Below are 15312 nucleotides of genomic sequence, written 5' to 3' on the forward strand. Positions count from 1 at the left end.
TTCTTTCACACCACACCCAAAATTAACTTAAAACGAATCATAGTACACGCATGTATGAAATATGATACAGCCATATGATTCTGATGCTTAAGTAGATATAGATGATACACTGAAGATAAAGCAAATAAATAAGAATTAAGATCTTCAGCTTAAAAGAAGGAGAACCCCCAAAGTACAGTTTTATTTTTAAAAAGCAAAAGAAATGCTTGATTCTTCCCTTTATACTACTACTACTACTAAGTCACTTCAGTCGTGTCCAACTCTGTGCAACCCCATAGACGGCAGCCCACCAGGCTCCCCTGTCCCTGGGATTCTCCAGGCAAGAACACTGGAGTGGGTTGCCATTTCCTTCTCCAATGCATGAAGGTAAAAAGTGAAAGTGAAGTCGTTCAGTCGTGTCCAACTGTTAGCGACCCCATGGACTGCAGCCTACCAGGCTCCTCCATCCATGGGATTTTCCAGGCAAGAGTACTAGAGTGGGGTGTCATTGTCTTCTCCGTCTTCCCTTTACATATATCAACTTTCCCCCAAAGTGAATTTATTCCTCAGTATCCATCCAAAGTGGCCCGTGAGGTTTTTAGTCTCATGACGATTCACTGATATGCTTGATCACAGTGAAAGTTTCCTGGTTATGTCAAAATCTGGGGATCAGATACTGGCCAGTGCTTAGAAAAGTAAACAAACAAAAGATAAAGCTGTTATCAATATTAAGAAAAACATCTGCAAGAGAAAGAACATGTAGCTATAAGTCAGTACATGGCCCAGCTGTGAACTCTATTACACAGTCATAAAAATGTAAACACCCAATGTTGATTAAGAAGAAACGGTGATAAACTCAACAGAGGAACTGAAGGAAGAAAGAGAGTGAGTGCAGAGGGAAGTTCTAGCTCCCCATGATTTGATCCCTGAAGGAATTCTCTAAGAGACTGAGGTCTCTGGATCTGCTCTGTGTCAGAGCAGGAGGCTGAATAACAGCCCCCTCCCCAAAAGAAGGGCTTCCCAGGTAGCTCAAAAGGTAAAGAATTTGCCTGCAATGCAAGAGACCTGGGTTAGATCCCTGGCTTGGGAAAATCCCCTGGAGGAGGAAATGGCAACCCACTGCAGTATTCTTGCCTGGAGAATTCCACAGACAGAGAAGCCTGGTGGGCTACAGTCCATGGGGTCGCAAAGAGTTGGACATGACTGAGCAACTTTCACTTTCCCCAAAAGATGCCCCTGCCCTCATACTCAAAATGTGCTCCCCTTGCCTGCTAAAAAAGACTTTGCAGGTGTGATTAAATTAAGGATCTTGAGATGGGTAGATTATTCTGGATTCTTCAGGTGGCCCATTGTAATCACAGTGGTCCTTATAAGGGGTGACAGAAGGGTCAGAGTCAGAGATGGAGATTGCAACAGCAGAAGCAGCCATCAGATATCATCAGATGCAGCCATGAGCCAAGGACTGTGGGCAGCCTCTAGGTTCTGGAAGAGGCAGGGGACAGATTCTTCCCTAGAGCTGCCAGAGAGAAGCAACTTAGTGGACAGTTTGATCTTAAACCCCTGAGACTCACTTCATTTTTTTTAAAGCACTGTCATTATCCTCATTCTTTTTTTCTTTAATCTATCAGATTTTTTCTTTTTTATTCTTTTATAGTGAGAAATGGAGTATCTCCTGCCATATCAGTACTGTATCAGCAAACAAGGATGTCACAGTCATCAGCGATTTCAGCCCTCCAATAGGAACCAGCAAGCCCTAAGGGCATGCAGGAAGGAGAAGAATACCTGCCATCTAGCAGCCAAAAACTGCTAGTTTTTCCAGTGGTCAGGTATGGATGTGAGAGTTGGACCATAAAGAAAGCTGAGTGCCAAAGGATTAGTGCTTTTGAACTGTGGTGTTGGAAAAGACTCTTGAGAAACCCTCGGACTGCAAGGAGATCCAACCAGTCCATCCTAAAGGAAATCAGTCCTGAATATTCATTGGAAGGACTGATGCTGAAGCTGAAACTCCAATACTTTGGCCACCTGAGGCAAAGAACTGACTCATTGGAAAAGACCCTGATGCTGGAAAAGATTGAAGGCAGGAGGAGAAGGGGGCGACAGAGGATGAGATGGTTGGATGGCATCAGCAACTTGATGGACAAGAGTTTGAGCAAGCTCCAGGAGTTGGTGATGAACAGGGAAGCCTGGCGTGCTGCAATCCGTGGGGCTGCAAAGAGTCAGAAACGACTGAGCAACTGAACTGAGAAGCCATCAGACTGCAGCCACCCTCTACAGTGAGCCCCAGGAGAGCTCAAGATGTGAAACACGGGACACTGGCCCTATGATAGCTGAGGTGCATATGAAAGGAACAATTTCAGTGAGCCTGGACTCTGGCACCTTCCCATACATAGAAAAGTGCTAAATCACTTAACTTAGGATATCTGGTTTTCTTTAATTAACAATAATCTTTTAATGTTCAGACTACCTGCTCTTTGTTGCAAAACTTTGATATAATCTGGGTCCTTTCCTCACCTCCTTAGAGTAGTTCTCTCAGGGTTACTTGAGATGCTGCCTCCTAGGAAGCCCTCCCTGATCCCCACTACTCCCAGGCTGGGGCAGGCACATTTTGTGGACTCCCACAGTCCCCTGTACCTTCCCCATACGGGGTCTGACCCCTCTGCTTATGCCACCCCCATGCCAGCCCAGACCTCACTGGGCAGTCAGCGTGACTGATCTGACTACCCCACTAGAGGGCAAAGCTGTCTATGTTACCACTGTGACCCCATCATGGACCAGCCAGGCCTGAGCACAGAGCTAGCTGGCATCCACTTTGGAGTTAAGAGGGGGAAACCAGGGTTCACTGGGGCCTCTAGCCTTAGGCACAGACAGAATGCCCTTCTGCATCCTGGCCCTTTGGCTCTCCTCCAGCCAATTATTCTGGAAGCTGTGCACGTGTGTGTGTTTAGCCACTAAGCCACGTCCAACTCTTTGCAACCCCATGGTCTATAGCCCACCAGGCTCCTCTGTCCATGGGATTTCCCAGGCAAGAATACTCGAGTGGGTTGCTATTTCCTTCTCCTCTGGAAGCTGGGGCATATTGAAATAACTCATAGCCCTAAATGCAGGTGGAATTGACTTGAAATTTGGAGACAAAGTGGAATGTGACATTTCCAAAGTAACACCAGGAGCCAGTGACCTCCTGACCCTGGGCAGGGTCTTCTGTCAGCTATCTAAGGGTGAGTCTCCTTTGGTAGAAAGATAGAAAATAGTAGAACCAGTCCACACCGGTTGGGGCAACAAATCTGAGAACATGAGTAACCCCTTAGGTGTTTCCCGGGCTTGAAGGCTCACCCTGGGGGCTGAAATAGTCAGGGCCAGGGAATGAGGAGTTGAAGGGATTCTTTCCCCGCAGTCTTCGAGATTTTTTTTTTTTTTTCTTTTTTGGCCATGGTACACGGTTCACTAGACCGTCAGGGAACTCCCAGTGTTTTGAGATTCTTGAGTTTATAATCATCTGCTACTTGTGTAACTGAATTTCTGTAGAAAACGGTGGTGGAGACTGCTTTGGGCTGTTGTGAGATCCGAGGGCCACGCCTAACACGGACGCACACCCAGAACGACACGGCAGTGAGCAGTGTAGCACGCATGCTGCCTGCCGGGATCGGCCTCAGTCATTCTCCAGATGAGAAACTGAACTAGAGGGAGGTTTTCAGCTGGCCTGCCCGAGGTCACACAGCTTCTCAGGCTCGGTGCCGGGATTTGAACTCAGGAACCCTCACCTGGCAGCAGGTACGAATATCCCTCGCAGGTTCCCGCCCCCTCCAGTCTCGGGTTCTCTCCCGGATCTCTGGCCACCTCCCTTCTCCAGCTCACAACGCTCACGTCCAGTGACTGGTAGAGAGGAGGGCGCCCCCTGGTGGAAGTCCTTGTGAGCGGCAGAAGAAGCTAGTGGGAGTGGATGGGGGGGTGTCGCAGTGCGGGGTCATACCCGATAGGGAAGGGTGGGCATCAGCGTGGGGCTCACGCCTTCATTTCATCATAGTCCAGGGAAACCAGTCTGTACCAGGCAGGTTGTGGAGTAGGGATGGAGGAGTAGGGAAGGAACAGCCCCAAACAACAGATAGCTACGTGACCTTGAGCAGGTCACCTTGACTTTCTTCTGCCCCAGTTTCTTCATCCGGTATCATGACACCTCTTTTAAGGTTTTAAGGAGTGATAATAAGATTCATGCCTTTTCTAGGAGAAGCCCAGAGGAGATTCCTTAACCCAGGCTGGGGTGGGGGCTAAGGGGTCTGGGTTTATTATTTGCTTGCTTGCTTAGTCGCTAAGTCACATCCGACCCTTTTGTGACCCCATGGACTGTAGCCCTCCAGGCTCCTCTGTCCATGGAATTTTTCAGGCAAGAATATTGCAGTGGGTTGCCATTTCCTTCTCCAGGGGATCTTCCCCACCCAGGGATCCCACTGCTGAGCCACCAGTGAAAGAAAGTGAAACTGATAGTTGCCCAGTCCTGGCCACTCTTTGCAATCCCATGGACTATAGAATCCATGGAATTCTCCAGGCCAGAATACTGGAGTGGGTAGCTGTTCCCTTCTCCAGGGGATCTTTCCAACCCAGGGATCAAACCCAGGTCTCCCACATTGCAGGCAGATTCTTTACCAGCTGAGCCACCAGGGAAGCCCCAAATCCCTGGCAGATAGGTATAATTATGAGCCCCATTTACAGATGGGGAAAACTGCAAAGTTAAAATAACTTGCTAGTGTTAGGTAGGTAGAACAGGGAAGAGGAGTCCAAAATGGCAGTGGCCACAGACAAGGAAGGGAAAAGCCTGCGAAAATGAAACAAAAGAAGGTCCGAGGACCGGAGTGAGGACCTCAGGTGAAACAAACACCACTCCTGGCTGGCCCAGTTTACATAGGACAGGCCCAGGGAGAGAGAAACATATAAATAGAGGAGCCAGAGCCAGCTCTCTCTCTCTCTCTCTCTACCCACCCCCCCATCCCCGCGCGCTGGGGTGCTCTTCTCCTCGTCTCTTTAGATCGAGGTGCCCTCATGGCTCAAAGATGGATTTTCCTGCTATCTTCTAAATAAAATAGAGCTGTAACACTGAGCTGTAACACTGATTTGTCTAAGAGCTGTAACACGGTCCATTTGAGACTTGAGAGCAATAACACAGTCTATCCAAGACCTGAGAGCTGTGACACGCCGAGGGGCTTTAATGTCCGTCCCTCCAAGTCTCTGCTGCGACGAGACCAAGAACCGAGGAGCATGCGCTCGCGGGACACTAGAGTCACACAAAGAGCTGTGGCAGTGGCAAGACAGAGACTTGAGTTCAGGTAATTCCTGTTCTCCAAAGTTTCCAAACTGGAGGTTCCAGCCCTTCAAAGCTCACACTCCAGCCTCCAGCCCATCTCCCCAGACTCTTCCTGTTCCTTTCGAATGCAAAACTAGCCCACATCATCCTAGCCCCCCCCCACCCCCGCACTCCCCACTCCCACCCCCCATCCCCACCCCAACTTGACCAACTGGCCAAACCACATACTTACATCAACCAAGCCAGTTCTTCCCCTAAGAAAGAAAGACAGCGTTAAGTCGTGTCCAACCCTTGTGATCCCACGAACTGCAGCCCGCCAGGCTCCTCTGTCCATGGGATTCTCCAGGCAAGAATACTGGAGTGGGTTGCCATTTCCTTCAGAGAATTCCAAAGCCAGCTGCTGAGACTGTACACTTTCATCCCACTTATGTCTGTGTCTTCCTAGTCGGGTGTTGCTAGGTGGGGAAGATGAACCCCACCCCTGCCCTGGACCCTGTCCGGCTCTGGGCTTGGAACACAACCAGCATCAGATCAATGATCAAAGATGGGTAATTTAAAGACTCTCTGGGATTTCCCTGGCTTTCCAGTGGTTAAGACTCTGTGTTTCCACTGCAGGGAGGTGAAGGTATGATCACTGGTCAGAGAAGATCCCATACACAATGCGGCAAGACCAAAAAATCATAATTTTTTTAAAAATAAAATAAATAAAGACCCTCTCTGGCTTCTAATGGAAGGTAGATGGGAGCCTGGAGGCCTGGATGCCAGGAGCTTAGAGGAGATTAGGTTGGATCCAAAGGAAAGATAGGAGGGGAAAGATTGAAACCAAATGCTGCAAGCAGAAGGAACCAAACCCTCGTGACTCAGGCACTTGAAATGAGGAAATTCTTAACCAAGAGAAAGATTCAGTGCTAGAGAAACTGTCAAAGCCGTTCCATGAACTGCCTGCCTGGAGCTGAAACAAATGCAGCAAAGCTGCCTTGACTGGATATGAGTGACCCCAAAAATAGAAGAAAAAGAGGCCAGTTGCAGACAGATATGTGTGTGGTATGTGCTGTCCTGTGTATCCAGTTCTTAAACCTGCAAAAGATTTCTAAATATTGTGTTGGATGCACACATATGTGGTAAAAGAATGAAAAGTTATGTCAGAATAGTAACTGTGAGAGAGTGGTTTCCCTGGGGGGGGGGGCGGGGTAGAAATATGACATCTGGGATATAAAATAAATTGCTTTAAAAAAAGAAAAGAAAACAAAAAAACTCTCCCATCTCTGTATTTGAAATGATTATTTCTAAAACAGAAAAGGGGGACTTCCCTGATGGTACAGGAGAGGATACAGGAGACCTGCACACACTGAGTTAGAAATTTTTTTCTTTCCCTAAATAAATAAATGGTAAAAATGGTAACATATAATAAAATGTGTAGACACACTGAATCATGACAGTTCTTCAAAATCTGTCCTGTCTTGGGAATTCCCTGGTGGTCCAGTGGTTAGTGCTCCATACTTTGCAGGAGGCCCAGGTTCAATCCCTGACCAGGTACCGAAGATCCCAAATGCCTGTGGCACAGCCAGAAAATAATAAAATAAATTGCTTAAAAAAAAACACCTCTCCCGTCTGTGTATTTGAAATAATTATTTCTAAAACAGAAACGGGGGGCTTCCCTGGTGGCACAGTGGATGGCAGTCCACCTGCCAGTGCAGGGACATGGGTTCGATCCCTGGTGCAGGAGGATTCCACACGCGTCGGAGCAATTGTGTCTGTGCGCGACAACTGCTGAGGCGGTGTGTCGCAACTGTTGAAGCCCATATGCCCAGAGCCCGTGCTTTTTTAGCAAGAGAAGCCACTGCAGTGAGAAATCCATGCACCACAACAAACAGAAAACCCTCACCCAGCAATGAAGACCCAGTGCAAGCAGATACATAAAAATTTTGAGAAAGGCTCAGAGGAGGAGGGATGTTAACCTTATGTGAAAGTTAGGGCAAAACAAAACCAAAACAGAACAGAGGAGCTATGGAGCCAGATAATAATCAGATGCAGTTGTAGATAGAGGGAAGGGAGCGAGAGCCGTGTCAGGAAAAGACCTACAATTTTATCTCAGCCCTTGGCTGCCTTCCTGAACGCAGGGGCAGTGCCTTACTTTTACCTGCCCCGCCCACCATCCACCCCACTACAGGGTATGGTACATCGAGGGTCTCAGGAAAAGAGAGGATGGGGTAAGAGTGTTACTGAAGCGAACTTGGGTCCACTCACCTACCATGAAGCAAAACCAATCTACTGATACCAGGTTGTTTGAAGAAAAAGTACAGCAGGTAGCCAATTGCAGGGATCCAATTAAGGAAACCGGGCAGCTCGTGCTCCAAAGACCCAGACTCCCGGATGGCTTTCAGGGGAGGATTTTTAAAGGCAACATTTGGGGTGAGGGTTGCAGTGTATGGACTTTCTTCTGATTGCCTGATGGTCAGGTAACAGGGTGATGTTTCTGGAATCTTAATCATCAACCTTCTGGTGCCAGGCAGTCTAGTGTCTACTTTGTTTGTGGTCCAGGTAGTCACCATCCTCCACCTACGGAGTAGGGGTCGGGGGTTCTTAGTGTCTGCAGAAAACTCAAAGATATGCACAGATCGTTGTGTGTATCCGTTGAGGAGGAACCAGGACTCTGTTTTATGCACAGAACCAACAAACCATTGTTTAAGACATCATTACTTTTCCTGCTTAGCCGCTCCTCCCTTGTCTCTGCATCCCCTCACTTCCCTAATTAGCAACTGCTGAAGTCTGTTCTTTGGAATGCCAAGAAGGCCTAAGAGACTAAAGCTTTTTTCTAACAAACAAGAGATGGGGGACATAGAAGGTTTTTTGTGCCTAGGGCGGCCCCACAGTGTGCTGCTCAGTTTCAAATCCCCCTTTCTTCGATATTCCTCAATCCTGACAGGAACAGGAGCCAGACAACAAACGGAACACAGTTTTGAATAATCATAAACTCAGAGGGGAATGTGGTTCTGGGGGACTTGGTTTCAAGAGCATGGGATGAAGCGGTGGATGAGAGAGTAAATGAGCGGATGGATGAGGGATGGGACGGGAGACAGCAATAGAAAGCCAAAGAACATTGCTGCCTGTGGACTGTGACATAGCCAAGTCCCTCGTGTTACTCGGGCTTCCCTGGTGGCTCAGACAGTAAAGCATCTGCCTGCAATGCGGGAGATCCAGGTTTGATCCCTGGGTTGGGAAGATCTCCTGGAGAAGGAAATGGCAACCCACTCCAGTACTCTTGCCTGGAAAATCCCATGGACAGAGGAGCCTGGTGGGCTACAGTCCATGGGGTCGCAAAGAGTCAGACATGACTGAGTGACTTCACTTTCCTTCCTTTCCTCATGTTACTCACAGCCAAGGATGCTCTTAGAATCCAGGGAAACCCTAGGCCCAGTATAGTAGGAAGGAAGCAAGACTCATCTTAAACTGCCCCTTTGCCTAGTTCTGGATGCTGGGTGGGGTAGCTTTGCAGAAGGGAAGGCAAAGAAACTAAGCAGAGCTGGGGAAAGAATATTTGGGACAAGGAATAAGCCAGAGAGCAGACGGGCCATGGCTCACCACCAGATAGCAAATCAGGTTCTACAACTGTAAGGCTTGGAGGATCCAAGCAAAATAAAGCCCCAGCAACTTATAGAACGCACCCACCACACAGCCTGCTGGAACCCTGGGGTTGACAACCCCCAGAGCAGTCTCTTAAAATCCATCATAGTAGACTAAATTTAAAGTCACCCAGTGAGAAATTCTCTGGTGGTCCAGTGATTACACCTTGATGCTTTCACTGCTCAGGGCTCCTGGATTTGATCCCTGGTCAAGGAACTAAGATCTTGCAAGCCACGCAGCACTGCCAAAAAATAAAAATACAAAATTAAGTCACCCGGAGGGTGTCTGATGGGAAGTAGCTGACATGGGGGAGCACAGGGTCAGCTGTCAGTCACTGAATAAGATACGTGAGCATCTCCTGGTCCAGGGAAAGAGAGATAGGATCTACCAGAGATTACTCAGTTACTGAAGAATCTACCCTGGGAATCTCGGAATCTTTGCTCTGTAGACTGAGATTTTGGAAAACTTGATTGCTCTTTAGAGGAATTTGAGAGACTAGCAAATCTCTCATTCAAATCACTCATTCAACAAAATAATTATTGAGTACCTACTGTGTGCCAGACACTGGGGACACATCAGTGAACCAGACAGAAGTTCCTGCCTTCATGGAGAGCATATTCTGGAGGGGGAAGGCAGAATGAAGATGTGAATCAATATATAAGATACTTCAGGAGACTTCCATGGTGGTCCGGTGGCTAAGACTTCATACTTCGGAGCTGCACTGAGATCCCATGCCATGATCTTTGTTTTCTGAATGTCGAGCTTTAAGTCAACTTTTTCACTCTCCTCTTTCACTTGCATCAAGAGGCTGTTTAGTTCTTCACTTTCTGCCATAAGGGTGGTGTCATCTGCATATCTGAGGTTATTGATATTTCTCCTGGCAATCTTGATTCCAGCTTGTGCTTCTTCCAGCCCAGCCTTTCTCGTGATGTACTCTGCATAGAAGTTAAATAAGCAGGGTGACAACATGCAGCCTTGAGGTACTCCTTTTCCTGTTTGGAACCAGTCTTTGTTCCATGTCCAGTTCTAACTGTTGCTTCCTGACTTGCATACAGATTTCTCAAGAGGCAGGTCAGGTGGTCTGGAGACCTGGTACAGCCAAATAAATACTATTTTTTTGAAACAAAAGTTGCTTCCAGGTAGTGATAAAAAGCTATGAAGACAATTTTGTATATATTTAATAAACACATTCAGAACTGCCTCTGTGCCAGGCATTGTTATTGTAGGTGCTTACTCGCTCAGCCGTGTCTGACTCTTTGTGACCCCGTGGACTACAGCCCGCCAGGCTCCTCTGTCCATGGGATTCTCCAGACAAGAATACTGGAGTGGGTTGCCATGCCCTCCTCCAGGGGATCTTCTGACCCAGAGATCCAACCCCGGTCTCCCCTACTCCTAGTGGATTCTTTACTGTCTGAGCCACCAGGAAAGCCCATTGTAGAGGCTTAGAAAATATTAATTCATTTCACATTTATTAAGTACCTTACTTTATAAATTATAGCAAGCTCTGGGGTGGGTTGGAGGTGAAGGGAATTCTGCTTATGTCATCTATGACAGTCTCTTCCAGAGGGGGCTGGCATTTAAGCTGAGAACAGAAGATGAGCCAGTCTCAATCTCTAGGCCAAGCATTTCAGGCAGAGAGCTAATGCAAAGACCCTGAGGCCAGCTTGCTGTTTAAAACACTGAAAGAAGGCCAGTGCTCAGGATGAGTGGACCATTCTGAGCATAGAACAGAGTGGGCCCAGATGATGTCAGACAGCAGCCAGTGGACAGATCCCCCAAAAGGGCCCTATTGGCCATCACGAGGGACTTGAATTTAACTACCACGGTGGTGGAAAGTCTTGTCTTGAAATCCTGAGAATCTTTAGAATCTTATGAACTATAGGAATTTGCAGTCAAGTTCATCTTAAAACGTGATTAGACTCTTAGACCTCTGCAATCTTGAAATTTCTATTCTAGGCCAGAGCCCTTTCTCTCAAAACATGGCTAGGACTTCCCTGGTGGTCCAATTGTTAAGAACCCACGCTTCCACTGTGGGTTTGATCCCTGGTTCTGGGCAAGTTCCACATGGCAAGGTGCAGCAAAATTAAAAAAAAAAAAAAAAGGCCAAAATGTTCTCTACAGTCTCGATTCTAGCCTCTGACACCCAAAGGTGTCTCCTGAAATCAGAGAGAGATGGAAAGAGGCTGGCCTACACTTCGTTACAATGAAGCGGGTGTGAGTCCTTAAGTTTTTCCTTTGCCCTGTTCCAGAGGGTCCTGGGAGGTCCCAAGTCCAACGTCTGACCTGCCTGTCCACTTGGCTCTTCTTCTGGGATAGCTAACAGCTATCTTAAACTTCTCGGGAACAAAAGAGAATTCCTGATTTCCCCTCCCTCCAGTAAAACTTGTTTCACCAGTTTTCCACCTCTTTGTCCCTTCTATTTGTCTCCTTCCTCACCTCTGTAAAAGGAAAGCATCATGTTTCCACTTGCTGAGGACAAAAACAAAGCATTAGGGAACGCATTGGTTTCACTAGAAAATACATTTTCCTGGGTTATCACATTCTGAGGTTGCTCACTGTCTTTGCAATAGACTCTGTCCCCTCTACTGCAACAGTCTTTTGGAATAAAAAGTCTCTCCTTACTCTCTGGAATTGTGAGTACATGACAGAATCAACCTGAATTCCTTCGCCTTCAAACCAACTGTGTCAGGAAACCCTGCAGACTCTACCTCCAAGTATTAATACATTCAAAATAAATCCATTTCTTTCTCTTCTCACTGGTAGCCACTCTGCTCTCTGCCATTAGCATCACTTGCCTGGACCTTGATTGCACTGGGCTCCCAGCTTTTTCTTCCCCTGCTCCCCACTCCCCAACAGTCCCTTCTTCTAAAGGCAGACAGAAAGATCTTTTGAAATGCAAAAACAGGGGAATTCCCTGGTGGTTACTACTCTGCACTTTTCACTGCGAGTGGCCTTGCAATGCACAGGACACCGATTTGATCCCTGATCAGGGAAGAGCCCACTCACCGCAGAGCAACTAAGCCTGTGTGCCAAACTACAGAGCCAGCACCCTAGAGCCCACGAGCCTCAAATACCGAACACTCGTGCTGCAACTACTGAGTCCCGTGCACCCTGGAGCCCTTGCTCTGCAATAAAAGAAGCCATAAGAAGCCCACACACCACCACTAGAGAGTAGCTCAGCTTCCCTGCAACTAGGGGGAAGCTTGCAAACAGCAACAAAGACCCACCACAGCCAAAAAGTAAAATAAATACATAAATCTTTTTTAAGAAATAAGAAAAAAATGCAAAGAGAAAATGAATGTTTGAAGGGGTGATGGGAAGAGGCCTGGTGGTTTCTGGGATGATGGTAACTCTCTGTATCCCCATAGGATTTTGGGGTCATACGGAGGATGTACTCATGTGTGGAAATGTGTGCATTTCATTGTGTGTAGATTTACCTGGGAAGTGGCAAGGAATGACCTGTAAACTAATATTAACTCTAGCATGCTAGATGCATGCTAGCTATGATATGCATGCGGATGTGTTTAGAAGTGAAGGATGCTGGTGTCTGCAACTGTCTTTGAAATGCATTAAAAAAGATGAATTGATGAGACATGATGAATAGATCCATAACAAAGGAAAGACAGTTGAAATGTTATCAGTGGAAGCTAGGTGGTGAATATACTGCTGTCTACTGTATGTTTTAAAGTTTTCCTAATAAAATGCTAGATGAAAATGCAAAGCAAACAGAGTAACTTCCTGCTAGAAACCCTTCCATTGCTTCCCCTTTCATTAGAAATAAAACACAAAATCTTTTCCGTGACGTCCCTGTCAACCTCAACATCCTCATCCCCTACATTCAATCTGAAATGCAACAGACATTTATTGAGCGTCTACTGTATGCCAAGCGCTGCCCCAGGTGCTGGGGTACATCATGAATCTGACACTGTAACTGTGTTCTGCCTGGAGGAGCCCTTTCCCTTGGCCAGCCTCTGAGATTCCTTAAGTTGTCTTAATTTGCAAGTTTCTTTACACAGGCGTAGGTGCTCTGAGAGGGCAAGGTTCTCTCTGTTACTCATAGCTGCACTGGCAAAGTCTTATTTACAATTAGACCGCAGTAACAATTAGTCAGCACTGGTTTAATATTTGTTATATAGGCACCTGGCCCTGTTTTAAACTATGTACACACATTACTGGTGGCTCAGATGGTAAAGAGTGCGGGACACCCGGGTTCCATCCCTGGGTTAGGAGGATCCCCTGGAGAAGGAAATGGCAACCCACTCCAGTATTCTTGCCTGGAAAATCCCATGAACAGAGGAGCCTTGCAGGCTACAGTCTATGGGGTCAAAAAGAGTTGGACACAACTGAGCGACTTCACTTTCACTTTCTCACACACATACCTATCTTTTTATATTCTTTTATGTTTGGCCTCTTATTTGTGAGATTTTATTTCCCCGAATAGGGATTGAACAGGGGGCCCTTAGGAGTGAGAGCCCAGAGTCCTCACCACTGGACCACCAGGGAATTCCCACACTTACCTATTTAATTCTAAAACAGATCCCCATTTTACAGATGAGTTAACAGAGTCACAGAGAAATTAGGCTGTGAACTCAAGTAGTCTGGCTTTAGACACCATGGTTCTAACGACTGTGCTATACTGCGAAGTGAATGAATGGTTTAGTCAATCATTCAGACTGGCCTGAGTTCAAATTCTAGTTGAGCCCCTTTGTTAGCTGTGTGGCCTAAGGCTCTCTGAACCTAGATTCTTTATTTTTTCTTGTTTGTTTTGTTAACTAATTAATTTTTATTGAAGTACGGTTGATTTACAGTGTCGTGTTAATTTCAGGTATACAGCAGGGATTCAGTTACACATGCCCATTTATTACATACATATATATGTGTATAATTAATATATGTAGATATACATGTGTCTATATATACACATACATATTTATATATACATTACATATGTATATATAAATATATAATATATATATATAGGTACACATGTATATGTACTTTCTTTTTCAGATTCTTCTCCATTACAGTTTATTACAAGATATTGAGTATAGCTCCAGGTGATATACAGTAGGTCCCTGTTGGTTACATATTTTATATATATGTGTGTGTATGTGACTTGCTTCTTGGTAGGAAAGCCACGACAAAGCTAGACAGTATGTTGAAAAACAGAGACTTTACTCTGCCAACAAAGGTCCATGTAGTCAAGGCTATGATCTTCCCAGTGGTCACGTATGGTTGTGAGAGCTGGACTGTAAAGAAGGCAGAGAACCGAAGAATTGATGCCTTCAAACTGTGGTGTTGGAGAAGACTCCTTCGAGTCCCTTGAACAGCAAGGAGATCGAACCAGTCAATCCTAAAGGAAACCAACCCTGAATATTCATTGGAAGGACTGATGCTGAAGCTGAAGCTCCAAAACTTTGGCCATCTGATGCAGAGAGCCAATTCATTAGAAAAGACCCTGATGCTGGTAAAGATTGAAGGCAGGAAGAGAAGCTGGGGCAGGGGATGAGATGGTTAGATAGTATCAGCAACTCAATGGACATGGGTTTGAGCAAACTCCAGGCGTGCTGCAGTCCCTGAGGTCACAAAGAGTTGGACCCGACTTAGCGACTGAACAACAACAACATATATATAAGTATATTGTGTGTGTGTGTGTGTGTGTGCGCGCACACACACTTGCGCTGTGCTGTCTTAGTCGCTCAGTTGTGTCTGACTCTTTGCAACCCCGTGGACTGTAGCCCGTCAGGCTCCTCTGCCCATGGGATTTCTCAGGCAAGAATACTGGAGCGGGTTGCCATGCCCTCCTCCAGGGGATCTTCCCGACCCAGGGATCGAACCCAGGTCTCCCTGAGCTTTCCTTGCAGGTAGATTATTTACTGTCTGAGCCACCAGGAAAGCCCAAATATATGTACGTGTGTGTATATATATACATTTTTTTTTCCTCTTTTAGATTCCTTTCCATTCAGTTCAATTCAGTCGCTCAGTCATGTCCGACTCTTTGCGACCCCATGAACTGCAGCGCGCCAGGCCTCCCTGTCCATCACCAACTCCCGGAGTTCACTCAAACTCACGTCCATCGAGTGAGTGATGCCATCCATTACAGGTTATTAAAAGATACTGAGCATAGTTCCCTGTGCTATACAGTGGGTCCTTGTTGATTATGTATTTTATATATTGTTAAAGGTCCCGTCCCCCCTCTTAGTTCATGGTGAAGATGTAAGATGCTGGAGGAAACCGGCTCAGACCCACCACACAAGCCCGCACGCGAGCACACACACTCAGATAACAGTGAGGAAGGGGGCAGGAGCTGGGGAGGGCGGCGCGGGGTCGCCGCCAGGCACTGGGGTGTGGCCTCCAGGAGGCGGCCAGAGTCTCCGGCTTGCAGGTTCCTCCCGTGGGTCCACGCCCTACCTGGG

This window comes from Budorcas taxicolor, chromosome 18, assembly GCF_023091745.1.
Source record: "Budorcas taxicolor isolate Tak-1 chromosome 18, Takin1.1, whole genome shotgun sequence".
Classification (NCBI taxonomy): Eukaryota; Metazoa; Chordata; class Mammalia; order Artiodactyla; family Bovidae; genus Budorcas; species Budorcas taxicolor.